A 24,002-nucleotide genomic window follows, 5' to 3' on the forward strand; every position below is an offset into this window, starting at 1 on the left:
TAGTGTCTTGTTGAAATTAATTTCATGTAACTGCGTTTGTTTCTTTTAGCTTATTTCTTTTTTTTTTTTTTTTTTTTTTTTTTTTTTTTTTGGTTTTTTTAGACAGGGTTTCTCTGTGTAGCCTTGGCTGTCCTGGACTCGCTTTGTAGACCAGGCTGGCCTCGAACTCACAGCGATCAGCCTGCCTCTGCCTCCCGAGTGCTGGGATTAAAGGCGTGCGCCACCACGCCCGGCTTATCTTTTAGCTTATTTCTTAACCTGGCTACCACACAAATAATTGAGACTCTTTTATAATACAAGGCTTCACAACACAGTCTGAGCAGTTTAAGTCTGTTCGTAACCCTCTATGCTATTTTGTCTTGCTCCCAGCAAACATCCCAGCCATAACTTGCACTCTGTAGCTTTCCTCGGCTCCAGCTTCTTCCTCCTGATCCTCCTTGGACCTCTCCTGGTGGCCTTCTCCTCGCTTCCCCCCTGGCTCCTCCTCCCCTGGCTGGCAGGAAGTCCAGCCCTATTCTCTCCCCTGCTCATTGATGGGCTGTAAGCTGCTTTATTGACATAACAGGAAGATAATTGGGGATCAGAGTTTACACAACATTTAGACAGAAAATCAGAATTTAAACTACACAATAACCTTATGCCTACATTTCCCCCCTTTAGTCTAATAAAAAGCCCCCTTTACCTATACATTTATATTATCACATATATATAAATAAACTATATACAGCAAGAAGAACCCCAAAATAATCAGAAATTATATTAATGTTATACTTATAGTGTTTTGCTGTCTTCAGCCCCATCAGAGACTTGAGAAGAAATTAAAATTAATTACCTGAGTAAACGGGAAGTGCAGGTTAGGAGCTTTCAAAATGAAAAGAAAAATGAGAGAGACACTTTGCTATGTGAACAGTCACTCAAAACTGTCTAACACTTTGGAGCATCGTCTTCCATCTTCCGGTCCAGTATATCTGACAGACATGTTTGTGAGGCAGGAACTATTGGGAACTTGCTTACCCTGTCTTGACAGAGTTTGGCTATCAACTCTACCTGCACCCAAGCTTGCCCATTTCAGGCAGCATTCTGTCTGTGGCAGAAAACAAGGACATTTTTGCCCGGTGCTGGTTTGCCACATCTTAAGCCATTTCCATAAGGAGGTTCCTCAATAGTCATTACCTTCTTTGAGGTAAGCCGGGTGTTGCCCGGAGTCAACGTGTCTCACTTTCAAAGTATCATCCAAAACAAAACAAAAAGATCTTTAAATGCCATATTCTGTAGGTCTCTGATGTTTTTGAAGACCTTAACTAAATATTTTACCTTATCTATTTTTGAACCGAGGGTGTATATTCTTGTGATAAAATTGAATAGTACAATGAATTAAAAATAAACTTATTTTACATCAGTATACAAAACTCTATACCAATGAATTAAAAATAGCCTTATGAGTAACAATTAAGGCCTTAAGTTGAAGAGTAGATTCAATAATCTACCCTTGTCCTATCATCCCTATATATTTCTATATTCTCAGAGAAAAATCCCTGAGCCCAGTCTTGTTCTCCCTCTGAATAAGACCAATAATAACATAACTAGTTCCCAATGAAAATAAACAGCCATAGCCCAAAACCTTACCCAACACCCCTTTGAGGGAAATGAGATGTCATTCTCTTTTTAAGGCTTCTTCTGGCTGATTTGGGATAAATAATACCTATGTACGGGCCCAAATAAAAATGGGAAGATGGTTAATCAAGCTAGAGATAGCATTTGAGGTCCAGTCTCTAAATATTGAGAAATTCAGGTTTAATAAAAGTCCTGTGTGGGACTGTCTGAAATGCTGGACCAATTGGAATCAGGAGCTTTCTTCGAAGCTGTCCTGGGAGCTGTTCTGTTCTGATGACAAACAACAGCCAAAGCCCTTGTGGCTGGAACATGAGGAACGCAGGATGTCAGCATCTCAGCATGCTGGAGGATGAATCCTGTCAGGTCTGATCCAGCATCAGCATCCAGTTCTTTCGTTCTGAAAATATATGATTTCTCACAAGTATTATATACAGTCCTAAAACTATAAATGCGTGAGGTGTGCAGGGTGCACAGAACGATCAAGGCTGGTTCTCTGCTCTTTGTATGGGCTGAAGAAAGGCATCTGTAAATCTTCACTCATCCCATACAAGGAATGGCATGTAATAATATGACATGGGCATTCTGTGGCCAACAGGAAGAATTGGCTATGCATAGACATTCATGCCTCAGCCAGTCTCTGAGCCGTTCCCATGTGGAGGGATCAACAAATTATGTTACCTGTCCTGCTTGGCAGTTTGAAGTCATGTAAGCATAGGCCGATATAATTTAGCAGTCTCCTTTTTACCTAGGCCTGTTTCGTTTTGACCTCTTTCAAAGAGGAAGTATAATATTACCATTGCCAAAGAACATACAATCATTATCTAATTGAAATCAAAACAAGATTGCATAGCTCTAAATGCCCTTCTCTAGGCTCTGTGGCGCCTGATGTGTAGGCCAGGCCACTACCTGTCTCCTGGGAAAATGTATCTCATTTTAGAAACAAGCTGGTTGCCCTGAGCAAAAGAAAAGGCATTAAGCTTACCGTAGGCATCTTGTACCTGGGTTTTTACATTTATTTTTCTTGCAGGTGTTTTTGTCCCACCCCTCTTCTCCATAGGGGATGGACACGTCCACCTTTTAATCATATATGAATTGTAGCCTTTGAGTTTTTGGGACCTAAGTAGGCTGATGTACACCTTGTCACCTGTAAGTCCTCTGTGTCTTTTTGCATCTGGTGTGACCATCACCTGTCCCCCGTGAAGGTAGCTCACATTTAGAGGGATTAAACCGGCTGCCAGAGCAGTGACACCTCAGCTCAGCGTACAAAGGCTTTTCGTGTGGGAGGCAGCTTGCGTGTTTGTCTCCCCGCCCGTCCTTGGTCCTTACATAGACCAACAGAACTTATCTCCTAGGCCAATTACCCTTTGTCACCAGTTCTCCCAGTGGAAGCTCCACTTTTAAAGAGATTGGCTGGCCTTTTTAGAGCGGTGGTACTTTTCCTTACATAGACCTAAGATTGATCCTTTAGATCAGTAAGACACATACTCCATTATTAAGAAAAAGGAACTTACATAGTAACTTTAAGGAAAATTTGTCATTTTGAATCCTAGGCTGTCTTTGTAAGATGCTTATCAGCAGGGAGTTCCTGCCCAGACTTTATTGTGTAGATCGGGGTGATCCAGAAGTCAAGAGATCTGCCTCTCCACTCCATACCACTGTAACTCAAAACAAAAGTCAAGCAAAGAAAAAAAAAACAATATAAGTTTTGGGCCAATTGTGCCAATTTAGTGTTCAACAAGTGAAGCGCTGTTCATCATATTTGGAATTGTTAAAACGCACAGGTGGACCCTTTCCAGAAGTCGCGGATAGGCACCTTGCAGCTACAGAGCCCTGAGCTCCATCTGCCAGCAACGCCTCATTCTCTATCGGGAAGAGTTCTGTTTGGTCTTTTTTAATTCTCTCTTCCTTCTTCAAGTCTGTCTTATCCTCATTTTTCCCAAAGAGAATATATAATTGTCGCTGAAAGACTTATTTGTATGCTAAGATACACAAACTCAACTGGGATCCAGAAGCACCGTGTCACTGTGTCTTTCATTTTTTCCAAGACAGAAAATAGTCTTGTTTAATCTCAGGACCTCCTGCTAAGGACTTGACTTCTTAGACCCAGCGTCCCGGTTCAGTCTGGCTCTGGCTCCTGATTCCAGAAGAGGCCTTTCCCCCCACTCCTTCCCCCTCCCTCAAGGGATCCCCCTCCCCTGTCTGGGAAGTTACTGTGTCCACAAGTGTTTGCTCCTCTGGCCTGAGCGAGTCAGGCCTGCAGGAAGAAAATCGGACATTGGGAAGCTTGCTTCCGTTAAAGAGCCACTTTTTTTTTTTTTTTTTTTTGCTTTGTCTCTCCTGGGGTTTTGTATGTAACAGTTTTTTTGTTGTTGTTGTTTTGATGAAGGCCTTGCTGCTCTGTGGGTGGTCTGTCTAGTCAGGAGGCCGTGAGCTCCTTCCTGCTTTAGAAACTGCTGTTCCTTCTCTGTAGTTTTATTTTTTACTTTAAGTTTTTGCTAGATTACTGTACATTCTGCCCTTCGTTGGATGCCAATTGTTGAAGTTAATTTTATATAACTGTGTTTTTTTTTCTTTTAGCTTATTTCTTAACCTGGCTATCACACAAATGATTATAAAATACAAAATAATGTATTTCATAATGCAAGGCTTCACAATACAATCTGAGCAGTTTAAGTCTGTTCTTAACCCTCTGTGCTATTTTGTCTTACTCCCAGCAAACATCCCAGCCATACTTGCACTCTGTAGCTTTCCTCGGCTCCAGCTCCTTCCTCCTGATCCTCCTTGGACTTCTGGTGGCTCACTCCTCGCTTCCCCCCCTCCCCTGCCTCCTCCTCCCGGGGCTGGCAGGAAGTTCAGCCCTATTCTCTCTCCTGCTCATTGATTGGCTATAAGCTGCTTTATTGACATGACAGGAGCATAATTGGGAATCAGAGTTTACACAACATATAGACAGAAAATCAGAATTTAAACTACACAATAACAATAACCTTCTGCCTGCGGTGTCTCTGCCTTTTAGTTAAATTTGGCTAACAGTTTGTCTATCTTGTTGATTCTCTCAAAGAACCAGCTCTTGTTTTTGTTGATTCTTTGAATTGTTCTGTTTCTAATTTATTGATTTTAGGCCTGAGTTTGATTATTTGCAGCTCTCTACTCCTTGGGTGTTTCTGCTTCTCTTTCTTTTCTTTTCTTTTCTCTTCTCCCCTCCCCCCCCCCCCCCCCCCCGCCCCAGCTTCTAGATGTGTCGATAAGTTGCCTGTATGAGATGTTTCCAATCTCTTTTTGAAGGCACTTAGTGCTATGAACTTTCCTCTTAGTACTGCTTTCAGTGTGTCCCATAAATTTGGGTATGTTTTACCTTCATTTTCATTGAATTTTAGGAAGTCCTTAATTTATTTCTTTATTTCTTCCCTGACCCTGTTGTCATTGAGTAGAGAGTTGTTTAGTTTCCATGTGTGTGGAGGCTTTTTGTTATTTCTGTTGTTGAAGTCCAGCTTTAGCCCATGGTGATCTGATAGGATACAAGGTATTATTTCAATCTTCTTGTATCTGTTAAAGCTTTCTTTGTGACCTACTATATGGTCAATTTTGGAGAAGGTTCCATGGGGTGCTGAGAAGATGGTATAATCTTTTGTGTTTGGGGGAAAAGTCCTGCAGATGTCTGTTAGATCCATTTGATTTATGACATAAGTTAGTGTCATTATTTCTCAGCTTAGCTTCTGTTTCATTGACCTATCCTTTGGTGAAAGTGGGCTGTTGAAGTCTCCCATTATTAATGTGTGGTGATCGATGTGTGGTTTAAACTTTGTTAATATTTCTTTTACAAATGTAGGTGCCCTTGTATTGGGGGCGTAGATGTTCAGAACTGTGATGTCATCTTGTTTGAATTTTCCTTTGATTGGTATGAAGTGTCCTTTTTCATCTCTTTTGATTAATTTTGGTTGAAAGTCAATTTTATTAGATATTAGATATTAGATATTAGCTTGCTTCCTGTGTCCATTTGCTTGGAATACTTTCATCAGCCTTTTACCCTGAGGTAATGTCTATCATTGTGGCTTAGATGTGTTCCTTGAGTGCAGAAGAATGTTGGATCTTATTTATGTATCCATTCTGCTAATCTGTGTCCTTTTCTTGGAGAGTTGAGACCATTGATGTTGAGAGATATTAATGACCAGTGACTGTTAAGTCCCTTGATTCTGATGTTGGTTGCAGTAAAGTGTTTGTGTGATTATATTTTTGCGAAGGTGTAGTTATCTATTTCCTGTGTTACCTTGGCTGTAGTTTGTCACTTTTGGTTGGAGTTTTCCTTCTAGTAACTTCTGTAGGGATGGATTTGTGGATAGATATTGTTTGAATTTGGTTTTGTCATGGAATATTTTGTTTTCTCCATCAATGGTTATTGACAGTTTCACTGGGTATAGTAGCCTGGCCTGGCATCTGAGGTCTCTTAGGGTTTGCAGGATCTCTGCCCAGGCCCTTCTGGCTTTTATGGTCTCAGCTGAGAAGTCGGTTATAATTCTGATAGGTTTGCCATTATATGTTACTTGGGCTTTTGCCCTTGTTGCTTTTAATATTTTTTCTTTGTCCTGTACATTTTGTGTTTTGATTATTATGTGAGAAGAGAATTTTCTTTTCTGGTCTATTCTATTTGGTGTTCTGCAGGCCTCTTATATGTTTATATGCATCTCTTTCTTTAAGTTGGGGAAGTTTTATTCTATGATTTTGTTGAAAATATTTTCTGGGCCTTGGAGTCATCTTCTTTTTCTTCAATTTCTATTATCCTTAGGTTCTGTCTTTTCATGGTGTCCTTGTGTCTTTGTGTCAGGAATTTTTCAGACTTAACATTTTCTTTGATGGTTGTATCAAATTCTTATATTATGTCTTCTACACCCAAGATTCTTTCCTCCATCTCTTGAAATCTGTTAGCGAAGCTTGCCTCTGCGTTTCCTGTTTTCTTCTCTAAGTTCCCTCGTTCCCAGCTTTCTTCAGTCTGTGCTTTTATTACTGTTTCCATTTTCATCTTCAGATCTTGAACTGTTTTATTGATTTCCTTCATCTGATTGTTTGCATTTTCCTGAGTTCCTTCCAGTGATTTCTTCATTTCCTCTCTACAGGCTTCTGTCATGGCTTCTCTAATGTCCTCAATCTGTTTGGCTGCTTCTTCCTGTATTTGTTTATGGATTTTATTTATTTCCTCCATTATCATCTTCATTACTAAGGATTTGAGGTCATTTTCTTGTGCTTCAGTTGTGTTTGGGTTCCCACGGTTGAATTCTTTGGGGGTAACTGGGTTCCGGAGATGCCATATTATTCTAGCTTTTGTTGTTTGTGTTTTCATGCTGGCCTTTGGTCATCTTGCTCTTTCTGACACTGGGAGGTAGTTTCTGGTGTCCTTTGCTGGTCGTTGAGAGCAGTTCCTTGGTGAGTGTCTATAGGTTGAGGCTCTTTACCTGTAGAGATCAGAAACCCTTGCCTGGATCAGGCAGGTGATCTGGTTTCAGCTCCAGGGGACTTTGTTCCACACCCTGGGCTCCTGGCTGGGACAGCAGAGGTTGGTGCTGGTGCACTACAGCCCAAGGTTCAGTCCAAGATAGTGTATGTACTATCTGCCTTTGGCTGGGCTTTGGAGACCCTGCCCTCAGCCACAGAGCCCTGGGGCCTAGGTTTAGTTTGCTAGAGAGTGTGAGAACCACGCCATAACCAGAGAATGTGTCCACTGCTACCTGGGCCCCCCACTGGGCCCTGGGTCCCTCCGTGGATGGGCAGGGTGATCTGACATCAAATCTATCCCAGATCCATACTCTGGACTCCCCCCTGGGCCAGAAGACACTGACTCTGGTGCTCTGCAACCCACAGCTCAGGCAGAGAGAGTGCAGGTAGAGCCAAATAGGCTGTCCTGGGCTTTGGATACCCTGCCCATAGCCACAGGACTGTGGGGGCTTTCTGTGGACTGGCTGGGTGGTCTGCAGTCAGATCCACCCATTCTCCTGGGTTCTCCCCTGTTGTTTTTACTTATATGTATTATTCGTATTATCAGTATGCCCTGCTAGTAATCAATTAAGACACTGACACTTGTTATATTTTTAAATAGCCTTAGTTAACCTGGGGCAGGTCAAACATTAATCCTCTAAACTACTTCCCATAGCAGGGCAGGTATGGGATCCCTGCCCCAATCCCATGCCATCTGCTTCCAATAACTTCTATTGAGCTACCTCCCATCCATAATCCCAAATAATTGCTAATGTTCTTCATCTGGGCCAAATTCTCCATCCTCGCCGGCCATGTGCGTCTCCTCCATCTAACCCATGGCGGCCTTCTTCTTTCTCTCTTGGGACTCTCTTCTCATCCAGCCACAGTTCAGTCCCAGACACATAGTCTGAGATTTAGAGCGCAGCTGCAGCTCGCAGGCAGGTATGTGACAAGTCTCTGGGGACTGGGTACCAGTCTCTTGTGGAGCAGTTGGTTGGCCTGAGGCCAGACCTACCTGTGTGCTCTGCGCTGTGTGGAGCCCTCTTACTTAGGGCTCTTCAGGTCTTGTGGTCTATAGCTCCCAGCCTGGTCCCTAAGCTCTGTCCATAGTCTGTGCCGCCATCTTGGATCCCCTTCTTTTTTAATTTTTTTGTGGGGGGGTCACAAGGGTTAGGGCAGACATGGAAAGACTGGGAAACAAGTGTGAGGGGGGTGCAAAATATGAAATTCCCAAAGAATGAATAAAAATGTTCTTTTGGAAAAAGAGAAAGAACACTGAGGTTTGAACACTATAAAGAAAATAAAGGGCTCGGGGCAGGAAGAGTAGACAAGATAATAGAAAACACTAAAATAAGAAAATAGTGGGAAAATTAGAGAAATATTAACTGGAAAGCTAATATGTAAAGCCATGTAAACAGGCTCTTTGCTACAGCTAGTCACCGTCTCTGCCTCCTTCAGGACACACACACACACACACACACACACACACACACACACACACACACACACTCACTCACACGTACACTATTTCAACAGTCCTACCTTCTTCCAGTGATCTGCATAACCTGCTGATGTTAATAGCAACATATTGGTCCGCTCTCAATTTGCAAAAGTGCCAAAAAGCTTTCACAGCTGTGGATGTTGAACTAAGGAATGGAAAAACAATCACACAAAGTCACAGTCAAAATGACATCAGTGTTAAGTCTCAAACCTAAGACAAACTGGCTGAGGTGCCTATTTTAACATAGCAGAGTGGACCTAGTCCCAGCATGCCTCAGGCCCTGGGCTGTCCTTACCTAGGAGGCTCATCCCTATATAAGCCAGACACTCTGGTTAACCCTTCCCTTTTGTCCTTTTGGCCTCCTGGCTGCTATACCTGGCTCCCCACCTCTCCTTTTCCCTCTCCTCTCCTAACAAGGCCCAGCTCAGCCTGGTCACGTCCACTCTGGACTCTCCCAGGTGTCGCTGCCTCAGGCTATGCTCTCCCACATAGCAATAGTAAACCGTCTCCTTCACCATACATGCCAAGGAGCAGCCATGTCCTCCCCCCTCCCCCCCTTTTTTTTCATTTTACTTCTCATTCAATTAGCTCAATTTCCTCAGATTATAGATGAGAAAAAGAAACTACTCTGTGAGCCAGCCGGTGGCAAAGCTCGGTCTGGAGGTCAGGCTTCCGGATCCGCCTCCGGCTCGCCCCGCTCCCAGCGCTGTGTGCTTCTCTTTGCCACGCACTTCGAAACACGAGCCTTCCCTGATTGCCAAGCATTTCAACAATACACATGTTGTCCCTTCCAGAGCTGTAAAAGTGAAGGCCACTGCTAGGGACAGCTGTCGTCAGTGAGGCCAAACAGCCTCTCCACAGTAATCACTGTCACCCGAATACCTGCTGCTTGTACCTGGTGCTCTGCCTGGGAGAGTTCTGAAAACCACTCTCGTGCAATAGCAGCAAGGGTGGGCTTCGTTATTACTTTAACTAGTATTTATTTTTATAATAAATATATTTTATATATTTCTACTGTATAGTAAATGTATATTATTTTAATTAATTAACCCATCATTTGAGAGCCTAGCTGACAGCACAGACTGGTAGTGGGCCTTAGCTGGGGAAAGAAGACCTGTCACTGCATCACCGTGTCCTGAGCGAGCTCCAGGGAGCACAATTGGAACTTTGGAAGTAAACGAAAGAAATGTGTGCAGGGAACGTGGGATTTTGCTTAAGTGCTGGGCAGCTTGACAGGCCTGCTGTCTAGTTATTTCTTTGAAAGGAGGAAACATTGCTGTGCAGATAGAGCAGGACGTCTGAGAAGGGTGCAGGATTTTGAAAATGGTATGTCAAAAAACCTTTTGTCCTGAGTAATGTCACACTCCACACTTGAGGAAGCCTCATATTTTCAGGCACCCAGGACAAAAACATTTTCTGAATGGCATAGCCATTCTAAGGAGGCTGGTAAAATTGTTTCTTACATTCCGTGGGCAATGAAAAAGGGAAAGGCCACTTTTTAAAAATGGTTCTTTGTTGTGATTCTTGATGCTGATGCCTGTTACTATTTGTGGAAAGGTGAATATCTTTTTTAAACTGTATTTATATTTGTGTGTGTCTGTGTGTGTGTCTCTGTGTGTATGTGTCTGTGTCTGTGTCTGTGTGTGTGTGTCTCTGTGTGTGTGTGTGTGTGTGTGTGTGTGTGTGTGTGCCTGTGTGTGTGTCTCTGTGTATGTGTCTGTCTGTGTGTGTGTCTCTGTATATGTGTCTGTCTCTGTGTGTGTCTGTGTGTGTGTCTCTGTGTCTGTGTGTGTGTGTCTGTGTGTATGTGTGTGTGTGTGTGTCTGTGTGAGTGTGAGTGTCCATGGAGGTATAAGAAGGCATGGGATTCCCTGGAACCGGAGTGACAGGTGCTTATGAGACACCTACCTGACCTGACCTGAGTGATGACTTGAGCACGGGTCCTCTGCAACAGCAGCAAGTGCCCTTAGCTACTGGGCCACCATCTCACCAGACTGAGTTTCTTTAAGAAGACATTTCTATTCACTGTAAAACCTGAGGGATTGATGTTCTTGTGTGATACAATCTTATATACAATAGCACAGAATGGGTCACATCTCTTGGCCAGCAACAAGCTCTAGTAACAGGCAGACAGCAAGCAAAGAGGTCATTAACAGGATATGTACACTAGCTATTTCTGGAAGATTCCCTTCACCTCATGCCTGTGCTCAGCAATCTCATCTGTTTTAATCCATTCTATGTCTCACAGACTAATTTTCCTTTAAAAAAAATAAAGATAAAGGCTAGGGAGATGGCTCAGTGGTCAAGCGTAGTGACTGGAACGCAGTTCGCCAGAACCCACGTAAAATGCCAGGCAGGTGGAGGCAGTGGGTCCCCACAGCAGGTTGGTAAGTGTATCTTGGAGTTTGATTGAGAGACTCGACCTCACGGAATCAGGTGGAAGAGCAATAAACAATGATTCTGGCTATTAACCACTAGATCCACATACATGCACACCCACTCATGTGCAAATGCACACACATGTGCACATGCACACACACACAATGGAAAAAGAAAATGGGCAATTTCTGAGTTAGTGTTACTGTTCTACTAAAGACCCTTCCTATTTCTTCATATCCTATAAGAGCAAAGCACAGTCTCCTGAAGCTGACACTCCAGGTTCCCTGCAGTTGAAAACAAGCAAATTTTGTTTCATTTCTTTGCTTATTAGCTACAGTGCTGGATGAACTGTTTTGATCCACTCTTTTAATACTTTTTAAGTTTTTATTTCCTCTTTTGCTAATTTTTCTGCTCCTAACTTTTGTCTAGGTTTCTAATGGAGATACAATTTTCTTTTGCTGAGATTTATAAGGGTTTGTTGGTAATATCATATGAATGCTTTTTAAAAGTATACAGCAAGAGTTTGTCTTCCACGTGGCTCATATCAAGACTCTTTTGAGGGACTGGGAGATGGCTCAGTGGGCAAAGGCACTCACCTCTGAGCCGGATGAGCTCTGTCCGATCCTCAGAGCCCACCTGTGAGGAGGAGAGAACGGAATGCCTAGGCTTGTCCCTCTAACACCCAAATGTGTGCTTCAATGCACGTGTGTGCACACGCAGCACACACGCACACACTAAATGAATAAATGCACACACATAAAGTCATTTTTACAGAATTCGGCAGAGGGATGACTCGGTGGGAAAAGCACCTGCCATGAAATCCTGGCAATCTGGGTTTGATCGCCAGGGCCCACATCAAAGCCGTAGGAGAAACCAACCCTGAGAACGAGTCATCGTCTGACTTTATACATGCACAGCCGCCTCTCCCGACAAATAGAAAGTTTGTAAAGCTCTTCAAAAATCCTCACTTTCTGTCTTTTTTGTTTTCTCACATGAACCAAACCAGCATTTTCTGTCTCAGAGACAGTCAGTCAGTCAGTCACAGGAAATGTGTTCTAGAATTTCTCAGGGAAGCCCAAACCCATGGGTGCTCAAGGCCCTGATATGAAATGGCAAAGTACAGATGACTTGGCATATCTATGGACCCAACCAACCTTGGATCCAAATAAGTGGAAAAACAAAATTGTCTCTGTGCTGAATGCGTACACTCTTTTTTCCTCTTTATTTTCTAATTCATGCAGCTATCAATATGGCGTTTACATTATAATAGGCATACAGGAAGCTATGGTTAGGGTATATGCAAACGCTATGCCTATTGGGGTCTAGAGTTTTGAAATCCAAGATGACAAGACCTTGTGGCCAATCTTCCCTGAATACTAAGAGCGGTCTTCGCTTATAGCCTATACCCACCAGTATGCATTAAATTGCCTCTGACTTACAGTACACACCATGCTTAATAGAATATAAATTTACACAAACTGGTCTTACACCATGCTGTTTAGTGAATAAGGACAGGGAAAATGGTCTTTACTCAGTAACAAGCAACTGTTTTCCCATTTTCTATTAATGGTTGGTTGCATGCAAATCTCACCGATATAGAGACCTGACTGTTGTTACATTGACACTATCATGTTCAGCCCTGCATGCCTTTGGCCATCTGACAACCTTTGGAAGTCAACAGGGTTGGTGAGAAGGCCATCTTCTCTCTCCAGGTGGCAGATGTTCCTTGTGGGCAAAGGGGCCTTTGCAAAGCCTGAGCCTTAAGGTCTTTGAAGCCTGGATGGGCTACAAACGAGGAAGTTGCCATTTCAGAGTTACAGGTTCTGCTGTGCCTGGCAAGGAAGATGGAAAGTGTAAAAAAACTCTTCTTGGAGTAAAACACAAAGATGCTTGACCACAGGTGGCAGTTGTGCTGATGCGACTTCACGTTGCTCTGTGCTCCCTGGGCCCAAGCTTGGTTTCCGAAGTTGTTCTATGTCGGGTATTTGGGGAAAGGGGTATTGGGAGACCAAAGGTCCTTGTGCCCACAGATCACCAGGGAGGCCAGGAATGTCAAGTACACAGGGCTGTCTTTTCACAAGGAGAAATGTATAGCCTGTTCGTCCTGCCAGAAGTCTGGGGCTTGGAGGTGACCAACAGCCTGCTGATCTGTGTTTATCTGAAGGGCCAGGCCATAGCAAGCTCGCACAACCAGGACCAGAGGTGGCTAACAGCCCAAATGACCTCTACACCGTCTGGATGACCAAGACCACACCAGGCCCTTCCCAACACCCTTATGTTAATACACATAGCCTGTCTCTAGAACCCACCTTCTTAAAAGAAGCGCCATGTACTTTGAATTTTGGTGTAATTATGCCTCTTTGTGCACTGGGGATTATGTTATACCAAGTAACATTTTCCCCAAGTTGTACCATGTTTTAATATGTTGGCAATAAAGCCAGTGGCACCAGAGTCCAGAGTTTGAGCATGCCTGGGTGATTAATCAAATTCTCCTTCTCACTGCCTCTTTGCAGATGGTCTCCCTGCCTCCATAATTCTTGCAGGAACTCCCCCATGGGGTGGGGGAGGAGGGGAGAAGCTGGGAGAGAAAGATGGGAAAGCGGAGTTGTTTCTGGGGACCGGAGACTGAAGTGAGAGTGCAAAGCAGGGTTTGCGGCTGGGCTGGAGGCGGAGCCAACGCTGGAGGCGGAGCCAACGCGCTCTGAGTGGTGTGGCTCAGCAACGGGGAGAGAGTGGGCCTCTTTCGTCCTCCTTCAGCCCAGGCATCGGCATCTGGACGGTGGGGACATCAGAGACACTGGGCAAGGTCACTAGAAATATCACGAATGGGGCAGTATACGCAATGCAGCTGTAAAGCTTCCTCAACCTACTTGGGAGCTAGGGAGGGCATTGCATTAGTCAGCGTTCTCTAGAAATGCAGAACTAGGTGGAGTGGACATAGAGATACAGAGGTAGAGACAGTGGTGCATCCATGACAGGCATGCAAGTGGACATGGTGTTGCAATGCCAGCAGGAAAGGAACATGGTGGACCCAGAAGAAAGTTGGAGTGAGCAGACCAGGTTGTGAGCAGATGCTGGCCTCTCTCCTAGGAAATATGTGACTTGCAATCAAATTATAAATTAGAAGACCAAAGTTAGTATGACCTCACTTTTGCTTAGGAAAAAGCCTGGGCATCCGAGTGGCACACATCTGAGGACAATGTTCCTACCAACCGGTGCTGTGGATATGTTAAGCCAAAAAGGAAGTAAGTGCCCTAAAGAGGAAATTTTTTAAGGTGTATTGCACTTCATAATACCATACCCTCAAAAATCAAAATAATTACTGTGATGGCTGTTCTCGATTGTCAACTTGACGACATCTAGAATTAGCTAAAACCCAAGTGGCTAGGTATATCAGTGAGGCTTTTTTTCTTCTTCTTCTTAACCAAATCATTTGAAATGGGAGGAGCCACTTTTGATCTGGGTTTCCTGAGATAGGAAGATCCACCTTAAATCTGGGCCATGTTTTCTGGCAAGCCTCTATGAAAAGGACAAGAAAGAAAGGAAGCTTGCTCTCTTTGCCTGCTTGCCCTCACTCTCACTGGCAAGTCCAGTCCACACCTGGTCAGGATGTTGGTGTGTACCAAAGACCATAGTCCTGAGTCTGAGACACCAGCTTTATGGACTGAACAAATACTGGGTTCTTGGCTCTTCCACTGGTAGAGAGCTGCTGTTGGACTAGCTGGACCACAGCCTGGAGCCATGCTAATAAATTCCCTTTATAAATAAATAAGGAGGAAGGGGGAAGGAGGGAGGGATCACTGCTACAGATGGACCAATCCCACTATTTACACACATGATATAGTCATCTCAGCATAGCAAATGTGTCGTAACTTTGCAGGTTGTTCAAAGTACATCAGGCACCTGCAGCTTCTCCAGGGTCCGTACTTTCCCACTGACCATGTTTTCTAATGATCTACAGCCTCTCTTAGTTACATTTTTTTTCACTTTTGATGCATGTTTAATGAAAAAGAAGTCATGTGACTAGGAATGGCCACAGAACAAAGATGGGTGGGGAAATGTGGTGGCTGTGATAAAGAGAAATCACTTTAACTCTGAATTCACTTTACATCCCTGTAATTTTTTTTTTTTACTGGTCTCTCACTTCTCCTGAAGTCATGAACAGTGCAATAGTTATGCCCTGTCACTGATCTGACATACACTCTCCACGACCAGATCCCAAAGACACACACAGCCAAGGCAAAGGTACCCACTGTGTGTTAGCATGGAGTAAAGAAAGCACAGCCAGCATCCATTCTTTTATTTTTTTTAAAGATTTATTTATTGTATATGAGTGCTTTATCTGCAGAAGAGTGCATCTTATAACATTATAGATGGTTGTGAGCCACCATGTGGTTGCTGGGAATTGAACTCAAGACCTCTGGAAGAACAGGCTGTGCCCTTAACCACTGAGCCATCTCTCCAGCCCCCAGCCTCCATTCTTTATTACAGGCAAGTCAGCACTGGTGCCCGTGAGCATTGGTCATGGACACATCTGCTAAGGTTTTCATGAGAAAGCATTTTGGCCATGCAGCCATTTGTTCTTAGGACAACCGATTGTTGAAGAGTTCCATCTGACCAATACCGAGCACAGCTTTGTGCACAGAAGTTTCCCTGGTTTGTAGTTGAGCAGACTTGAAATACGAAAAGGCATAAAAATTTTAAAACACACAGATATGAAACTACAGTGAACATCCTACTGGCTTGTTTTATGGCTCATGGTTTTTCAGTGGGGCCAGTCAAGTGAGGCCGTTACTGAGGCAACTTAAAAGAGTTGATTTGGAGCTTCTGGTCTCAAAGGGTTAGAGTCTATACCATCATGGGAGCAGGAGCCTGCAGCAGACCAGCAGAGTGGCGGAGCAGTGACTGGGAGGTCACATCCTGAGATGGGTGTGTGGGTATGAGAGGGTGGGGGGCAGGAATGGCACAAGATTTTGAAACCTCAGAGCCTGTTTCCAGTGACACACCTCCCTCAATAAGGCCACACTCCATAACCCTTCCCAAACAATTCTACCAACTGAGGGCCAGGTATTCAAAGTGATGACGGCGAAGGAGGCCATTTTCAATCAAACCGCCACACTTAGACACCTCTTTTTCTGGGTAAGAGTCTATGGCCTGATGTCCCCATACGTCTCCTATTGATGTTTTGGACATCCCTCTAATGCTATAATCTTACCCTTCGGGGCCTTTCTTGTGGCGTCTTTTACATGATACAATTTACATTTAATTGTCTATCTTCCCCCCATAAAATTGTAAATTCTGTAAGAATCTGGTTGTCATTGTCCCTAATAACTCACGTCATGTACGTTTGTTCATTGGAGTTGATCTTTGGTCAGTCTTCCTAATAGCTCATCACTGCTGAGAGGGAAATCATGTGAATCATCTCTCATTTTATAATCACCAAATATCATCGGGCCATTGTAGTAACTGAAAGATGCCAGCGAGAGTCAAGTTTGATGCCAACTTGACACAAGCTAGAGTCATCAGAGAGCAGGGAGCCTCAGTTGAGAAAATGCCTCTGTAAGACCGGGCTGTAGACAAGCCTGTGGGGCATTTTTCTTAATTAGTGAGTGATGGGGGGAGGATCTAGACTATTATGGGTGGTACCATTCCTGGGCTGGTGGCCCTGGGTCCTATCAGAAAGCAGACTACGCAAGCCATGAAGAGCAAGCCAGTTGGCAGCACCCCTCCATGGCCTCTGCACCGACTCCTGTCTCCAAGTTTCTGCCCTGCCTGAGTTCCCGTCCTGGCTCCATTCAGTGATGAACAGGGACAGGGAAGTGAAAGCCAGACAAACCCTTTCCTCCTCCTCCTTAACTGGATTTTGGGCATGGTGTTTTATCACAGCAACGGTGACTGAAATTGGTACCCGGCTAGTGGGGTATGGCTACGACAGCTTCCACCATGTGGTTTTGGGGGATTGTGGAAGGACTTTGGAACTCTGGGCTGGAAAAGCCATTGAGTGTTCAATGCTTGTCGAGTTGTTCTATGGAAACTTGGAAGAGATGACTATCAAGAAAAATACAAAGATGGAAGCCTGGTTTGTGAAGGTCCAGAGGGAAGTTTGAGAGGCACTCGAAGACTCTACTGGGGCCATTGTGTACTCTGAGTTAAGAATCCATGGTTTATGGTTCTGGTTAGCTGAAGAATTGGCTGTGGTTAACAAGATCCCAGAAGTACTAAAGCAAAGCCTTTGCTTTGCTGGGTTGGTCAGTGCTGGCCAGCTGGAGCTGGGAAATTAGCTGTGATGAGGAAGAGAGCAGCATCGTTGAGGTGAAATCTTCCAGGAGGTGTTTCCCTAGAGTCAGCACACAGAGGCTGTGTTCCAGAGGCAGCCAAAGCTGTACCTCATGCTGACAGCCAAACTTGGTAGCCTAAGAGTCACAAAACAAGACAGTACTGGGTCTGAAGGCATGGAGGGGTCATGGAGGGCAGCTGAGGCCTGGCACATGCAGAAAGCCCAGTAGAAGCTATTTGTGAAAGCGCAGACTGGTCAGATAAAGAGACTCCAGTAATTTGGAAATGTCAATACCATGGGCTGACCTCCAAGAGCTGCAGCAACTGTGGAGTGGAGCCAGCCCAAGCTTAGGCTGCAGAGGGCGGAGCTGGGGAAGTGACCCAAGCCCCTTGCAGGAGCCCAGAAGATCATGAGTGACTCCCATATGTTGGACACTGAGTTAGTTACACTGTTAGAGTGTGGTTTTGCTCTGTTCAGATTGTGACTCTGCCTTGGTTCTGCCCTCTTGAAGTGAGGAAGAATTTAACTTATTTTTACTTTACAGGAGTCCACAGTTGAAAAACTTGGGGATTTTGAAGAGATTTTGGGTTTTAAAAGAGACTTGAGATTTTTAGACAGATTGAATTTTAAGGTGTTTGAAGTTGCAAAGACTGTGGGACTTTTTAAGTTTGTAAGATGTTTTATATTATGATGGTTATATTAATGTGCAATCTTAGGGTTAAACAGGAAAGGAACGGTGGTAGCCTAACAGTGATGTGTTCATGTGCCAAGCTGGCACGGAGTCTGTTGTGCTGGCTGATTTTGTGTCAGTTTCACACAAACTAGTGTGAGCCAAATAAACCTTTTCCTTCTCAAGTTGTTTTTGGTTCTGGTGTTTCATCACAGCCATGGTCACCCTAACTAGGATGTCCTATCTGCATATTTAATCTTTTTAAGAATTATAATGGGGGTTGGGGATTTAGCTCAGTGCTAGAGCACTTGCCTAGGAAGCGCAAGGCTCTGGGTTTGGCCCTCAGCTCTGGAAAAAAAAATTTGTAATGAGCCAAGTATGTCTATAATCCTAGCATTCAGGGAGGCAGGCAGATCTCTGTGAGTTCATGGCCAGCCTGGTCTACAAAGGGAGTCCAGGCTAGCCAAGGCTACACGAAGAAACCCTGTTTCAAAAAGCCAAAACAAAACAAAACAAAACAAAACAAAACAAAAAACCAAAAAAAAAAAACAAAACAAAACAAGCAAATAAACAAACAAAAAATAGAATCATAGTGAGTCCTATAATTTCCCCTCTCTGATTTAGACCAATTTATCAAATCAGAAAACTTCAAGAAATCTTGATTTATTAACATTCATTTTGATCTAGTGAGATTTTCTTGAAACTTGAGAAAGATCATAAATCTGTATATTCCAAAGAATCTATAGGTCCCCTAAGGAATGAATGTTCCTAAGAACACTGAAAAGTGTGCCAAAGTTTCTTTCCCAGAACCCCGCGGGTAGGGACGCCGACACCAAGAAGCTCCATAGTATTAAATAGGGAAGAGTGCAGAGTTGCAGCAAGGACTCCCTGTGAGTGGAAGTTCTCGTCTGCGGCCTCTCCAAAAAGCAAGAACAGAAAAAGAACATGTGAACAGCTCTAGGGGGGAAAGGGCTGTGGGTGCTCGCTGGCCCCTGCCAGCTGGGGAGGTCAAGCGCCGTCCCCTGACCTCCATGGGATTGGCCAAGAGTTCTAAGAAGGTTTTGCAACTAAGAAGTCACCAGGCTGGAGTGAAGTGAAAACAAACAAGCAACTTCGGCTGCTCTGCTCTGCAGGATTTCAGACAAAGGGAAAGCAAGGGTGAAAAAGGGAAACACTTTGCAATTCAGGAACGTCTTCCTTTGTGTGACATGCCTGTTGCCTGCTATGGCAGGGGACAGTAGCGGGAATCGCCACCAAAGCCTTCACACTGGTTATCTCACTTTGTATTAAACAACAGCCTCGAAGAAAGGAAAGTCTTATTATTCCCATGTGTTGGGTGAGGAAACCAAGTCCTCCCGTCACATGAGCTCTCTTCGATGGACTCAAGAACTGACCTCAGGTCCGACTGCCATGTACATGTGATTTCTGTGAAATCTGCCGATCATGGGTCTATTCAAGCATGCTTTTTCTCGATGTTGGCATGTTCGCACAATAAGACTTTTTCAAGAAATCTTTAAAGCAGACAGGCTTAACTCTTATTTTAAAATCTTAACATTTTCCACTCAGTTTTACTTATTAGAAAAGCTATTTTAATGAGCCAAATATGTCACATAAAACTCAAATAATATGAAACCTAAAGTCAACCTTTATTTATTCCCCAATATCCAGAATAAAAATTTGAGTACTTTTTGAGGATTATTCTATCTGAGTTTTACAATGATCTCCATCTGCAAAAAGAAATGTATGGGAATACACTTGAGTATATGTGTATATGCATTTGTTTTAGCATAAAAATAAACTAGATTACTGTATTGTGGCTTGCCATTCTCAGTCTCTGGGCCAGTAAGTCTCTCCTCTGTAACTGTTAGTTTATGGATGGTTGCAGATTGGGTGGTTTACCCTGTTCTTTTTTCATTCTTATGTCAAGATATTTACCTTGATATATTGTATTTTACTAGATTCTTACAGCAATATTTTTTTTATATTTCTTTTGGTATATTTTCAAAACAGAGACAAGCCACTTTGGATAATGTTGTTTTGTACCTGTGTCCGCATTACTATAGCTTAGGAAGGGTAGTCTCTCCCCCTCCCCAGGTGGATGGAAAATAGCTGATTAGTCTGAGAAACTACAGATAAGACTATCTAAAACAAAGTATCTAAGATTTCAAAGAAAAAAAAGGCTAGTAATTCCCTTTGCCAGATAATGATGTATTTCTTTGTTAGCACATTAAAAACTACTGTCAATAAGCAATTATTTTATGGAGCTTGTAAATTGTGTAACTAATATGCTTGAAAACTCAAAGCCAAACAGCAGCTGATGTCTATTTGTGAATACATGGCACTTCACTCAGTATGTGTGTATTCTTATTTTTCCAACCTTAATTTCTTCCTTTCTCCAAAATTCTTCAATTTGTTGCTTTGAATATGTGCTTATGAGTCACATTAAATGTCATCTGGATAAGTGAGATGAACAGATCACCGGGCAGGACGGGTAAGCGGATGGAAGGCACCTTTTCTCAGCTGCCCTGGCAAAAGCCACCCTTGTTTTCGGATGGTTTGCTACCTGCCACTTAGTGAACCTGACCTGTACAAATCTCCTGTCTATTCACTCTGCTCTGAGGTCACAATCTGGTCTTCTACCTCCGGGTTCACGACGTTTACATTGTACGCTCTCATTTAAATATATAAAAGTTCCCAAAGCAACAACTCACCTAGCAACTATTATGTTCAACACTAGTCCTTGCAACTGGTTGGTGCAAACATCCACTGCTCATAATTGGGTGGATACGTCTCCTCTCTCCCTCACCAAAAAACAAAAAGCATATCCACCCCGGAAACCTAGCATGCTATTTTATTTGGAAAGAGTCTTGTGGGTGTAATTGCTTAAGATGATGTCACATTAGAAGTAGTCCTGAACCCAGCGACTGTAGTCCCTGTGAGAAGAGAGAGCCAGCGGGACAGCTCAGTGGCTAATGGCCCTTGCTGCCAAGCTCTTGTTTCCATCCCCAGGACCCACATGGTACAAGGAGGAAACTAACTCCCACACGTTGTCCTGCGACTTCCACACGTGCTATGGCGCCTCCATGCCCCACCTCCACAAACGCACGAAATAAAAATATAATTTAAAAATTTTTTTAAGTGAACAGAACAGACCAAGGCCATGTGAGAGCAGAGGCAGAGCCTGGAACAATACAGCTACAAACCAAGCAACACAAACTACTCCAGTAGTGTTGCAACCGCTTGACATGAGACAAGACACAGAACAGTTTCCCTGAGGAGCCAGCCCTGACGGCGGCACCTTCGTTTGGGATTTCCGCGCCCTAGAACTATGAGGAAATAAGCTGCTGTTATAGTCCTGCTGCTTGCAGTAATTTTGATAGTATCCCCCAAAATGTCCTCTACACTGTCCTTTAAGTTGTCTCAAGAAGATTTATGATTTATCATTTCCAACCTTATGAAACAGCGTGTGTGTGTGTGTGTATGTGTGTGTGTGTGTGTGTGTGTGTGCGGGCGGCTTACTTCTTCAGTGCAATGCAACCTTGATTCTTCAAAATGAGGAGCCAGGTGGCAGGACCTGTATGAGGTAATCCGGTCAGGGAGGCTCCACCCACATGAAGCAATTGACATGGTTTCCAGCTTACCATTGACCCAGGGCAAGAGAGCGAGCCTGGCAGCTGCTCTCCTTTAGGCCTCTCTCACACTTCCCTTCCCATGACCTGAAGCCGGCACCAGAAGCTGAGCAAATGATGGTATCATGCTGCTAACGTCCCCATTTTTCCGAAGTCCAAGCCAAAATAAATTTCTTTCTTTGGGAATGATTTGGTCTTGGACATTATGACGTTATACAGACAGAATATGATGAAGATGGCTAGGTCGAGGCGTGAGCGATCCTGACCTGGGTCGGTCAGATTCCTAACGCCCCTGGAGAACTAAGCACCTGATGGTTAAGAAGTAGTTTAAGGTGGTGGCTCACGCCTTTAATCCCAGCACTAGGGAGGCAGAGGCAGGCGGATCGCTGTGAGTTCGAGGCCAGCCTGGTCTACAAAGTGAGTCCAGGACAGCCAAGGCTACACAGAGAAACCGTGTCTCGAAAAACCAAGAAGAAGAAGAAGAAGAAGAAGAAGAAGAAGAAGAAGAAGAAGAAGAAGAAGAAGAAAAGGAGGAGGAGGAGGAGGAGAAGAAAAGAAGAAGAAGAAGAAGAAGAAGAAGAAGAAGAAGAAGAAGAAGAAGAAGAAGAAGAAGAAGAAGAAGTGGTAGTGGTAGTTTAGATTGAAATTCTAACCTTAAAAGATGAAGACGGGGTGTGTCCAAACGTAGGGACACTATCTCCCATTTCCTGTATTTAAAATACAGGTTGTTGAACCTTTAAACTCTTAAAGAACCCTGCACTCCTGCCCCTTCTGCAGTTTCTCCTATAACTTACCTACTCGTGTCTCTGTAATACTGTTCAGAAACCAGTAGAAGAAATATGACGTGATAGGTTTGTAGGTCTTGACTGTTTTGTTCAGCTTGAAACCTGAAGATTTTAAACGTTGACCTACAGATAAACTTACTTCCTCAAGCAGTGACTGTAAAAGCAGCAACTGTGTTCTGCAATATAAAATCTCAGCAAATGATTCGGGCCGTCCCCGCTAGGCAGCCCATCGCAGGGCAGGAGCTGCTCATTCGCTGTTCACTGAAAATCAGAACCAAACACACAGGTGTGTCTCTCTCAGCGCACTATGACAATTGTCAATGGTTTTTGTCAAAGGCTCATGAGTCATATATTAAACACTTTATCGTTTATCTTCAAAGTGATACAGGAAGGGGAAGAAAAGCAGAACCCAAAGCACCGTTATCCAACACATCTACAGCCCCACAGCTGTGTCTGAATCATTCCTAACATCGAGAGCACAAGACGACCAAAGCTTCCTCTTCTGTGTGAAAAAGGAAAGCCAATGAGTATTCGTGGGTGCCTCATGCTATGTTGTACATCAAACATTGCATTTTTTTGTATTTTGCATTTCTGCAATTAAAATAGATATATCAATACAATTGGCCTTTATTTGCGGAAAGAACACTTTTTTGTTCTTTTATGGGGTTTGAAGTATTTTTGCGGGGTTTATAGTTTTGTGGATGTTCTTTTAACGAATTTGTGAGTACGTGCATTTCAGAATTTTTCATTACTATATATATATATATATATATATATATATATATATATATATATGAAGCATATTTACAGGAACACTAGACAAACATTTGTTGAATGACTAGGCAGAAGGAGGGATGGCTTTATTCATTACGTATTCCTATGTCACTTTGGCTGCAGTTTGGTTTTCTCTGTTGATCTGTCTTCAGAGAGTTTGGCTCTGTGTAGCGGCCACCATCAGTGTCACCCCACAGTCACTTTCCTCTTAGAAATGAAAAAAGGTGCCGCCACATTTGTTTGGTTGTTTGTTTCAATCTGAGCATTTTTAAAGTTTATTTTATGTGCATTTATTTTAACGTATGTGCATTGCTGTGTGTGTATGCACACAGAAGGCTGAAGAGGGCACGGGATACCCTAAAGCTGGGGCTACAGGTGCATGTGAGCCATCATGTAGGTGCTGCCAATCAAATTCCAGTCCTCTGAAAGAGCAGGAAGTGCTTGGTTTTCATTGGAAGACGCCAGGACTGCAAGTAGTTCACTGTAGAGCAGTGGCTCTTGGCCTTCTGAATGCGGGGGCTCTTTAATGCGGCTCCACATGTTGGGGTCACCCCAATCATAAAACTATTTTCATCACTACTTCATAACTGTAATTTTGCTCCTGTTGTTATGAATTGCAATGTATATATTTCACATGTGCCTAACCCTCCCCCTCCCCCCTCCCCTCCGCGCCCCCCCCCCACAAAGAGGTTGTAACCCACAGGTTGGAAACTTGCTTTGGAGCCTAATAAAGCCTGGGATTTGGGGGATACCTGATGTGTCTATACTGTTCTCTGCTTCAAGAATGTGGTTGTAATTTGGTCAGTGTCCTAAAAAAAAAAACAACTGGAAAACACCAGTCCTAGAATTAAACAATGACGTTCAAGTGTGTTAAGCGGAGACACAGCAGATCTAGACACACACGGTC

The 24,002-nt window shown here is 43.6% G+C and overlaps 1 long non-coding RNA gene across 1 annotated transcript; it reads right to left on the minus strand.

Annotated features, from left to right (window-relative positions):
- Positions 1–237: 237 nt before the first annotated feature.
- Positions 238–4,405, minus strand: LOC311605587. The gene is made up of 3 exons (XR_014782018.1): positions 4,347–4,405; positions 3,126–3,269; positions 238–2,011 (listed from the first exon to the last, which is right to left on the minus strand). It is a non-coding gene; the product is annotated as an uncharacterized lncRNA (long non-coding RNA).
- Between the last annotated feature and the right edge of the window lie 19,597 nt (positions 4,406–24,002).

The sequence above is a fragment of the Acomys minous genome (assembly GCF_964271855.1).
Source record: "Acomys minous genome assembly, chromosome: 9".
Taxonomy (NCBI): domain Eukaryota; kingdom Metazoa; phylum Chordata; class Mammalia; order Rodentia; family Muridae; genus Acomys; species Acomys minous.